The 1,170-nt window shown below is 45.3% G+C and overlaps 1 pseudogene; it reads left to right on the top strand.

The window, feature by feature from the left end:
- The window catches only part of LOC136204529 (28S ribosomal RNA), a 6,031-nt pseudogene extending 4,861 nt beyond the window's left edge, over positions 1–1,170 (top strand).

The following is a 1,170-nucleotide window of genomic DNA, read 5'->3' on the forward strand; positions in this document are numbered from 1 at the left end:
CCGTCATCTACACCGCATCGTTCACCTCGACGTTTTGAGAAGGCCGATCGCATTTCGCCAATGGGGTTGATATCATTAGACGGGTTGTAAATCCTCGTGATTTCGTTCCTCGGGCGGATTGCCAAAGATTGCGTTTCGACTCGTTCAGTGGGACAGCTTGCCGCCATTGTTTGCTCACCCGCCGGCTCGCATTTGTTTCGGTGAATTCTCTTAGACGGCCCTATCTCGCTGATCCTTTTTCGCTTATGGGGTTGCAACGGACCTGATGATAATTTCGTCGTTATTGTAAAAACCGGGCGATTTGTGGAGCGCGGTGTCAGCTCGTCGATGGGCCTTCCTCCGTCTTTGCGTGTCGGCTGGGACGACAGGGGACAAAAGTAAACGAGGTGTAGGATAAGTGGGAGCCGGAAACGGCGACGGTGAAATACCACTACTTTTAATGTTATTTACTTATTCCGTGAATCGGAGGCAGGGCATCGCCCCTCTTTTTGGACCCAAGGTCGCTTCGGCGGCCGATCCGAGTGGAAGATATTGTCAGGTGGGGAGTTTGGCTGGGGCGGCACATCTGTTAAAAGATAACATAGGTGTCCTAAGATGAGCTCAACGAGAACAGAAATCTCGTGTGGAACAAAAGGGTAAAAGCTCGTTTGATTCTGATTTCTAGTACGAATACGAACCGTGAAAGCATGGCCTATCGATCCTTTAGACCTTCGGAATTTGAAGCTAGAGGTGTCAGAAAAGTTACCACAGGGATAACTTGCTTGTGGCAGCCAAGCGTTCATAGCAACGTTGCTTTTTTATCCTTTGATGTCGGCTCTTCCTATCATTGTGAAGCAGAATTCACCAAGTGTTGGATTGTTCACCCACCAATAGGGAACGTGGGATGGGTTTAAACCGTCGTGAGACAGGTTAGTTTTACCCTACTGATGACAATGTCGCAATGGTAATTCAACCTAGTACGAGATGAACCGTTGATTCGTGATAGGCGCATTTCGTCCCTATCTTTTAGCGTAGTTTACGGTTTATTTTCGAGCTAAATAAATAAGTTTAATTACAAAAATAATGCGTTTTAATAAAATAATGAAATAAAAATAAAAACCGAGCTTTTGGTTAATTTCCTTTATTTTTAGTTGATTTTAGAGAATAAAATGTCAAGCTAACTCGGCTCGT

The sequence above is a fragment of the Euphorbia lathyris genome, chromosome 8 (genome assembly GCF_963576675.1).
Source record: "Euphorbia lathyris chromosome 8, ddEupLath1.1, whole genome shotgun sequence".
In the NCBI taxonomy this organism is placed as follows: domain Eukaryota; kingdom Viridiplantae; phylum Streptophyta; class Magnoliopsida; order Malpighiales; family Euphorbiaceae; genus Euphorbia; species Euphorbia lathyris.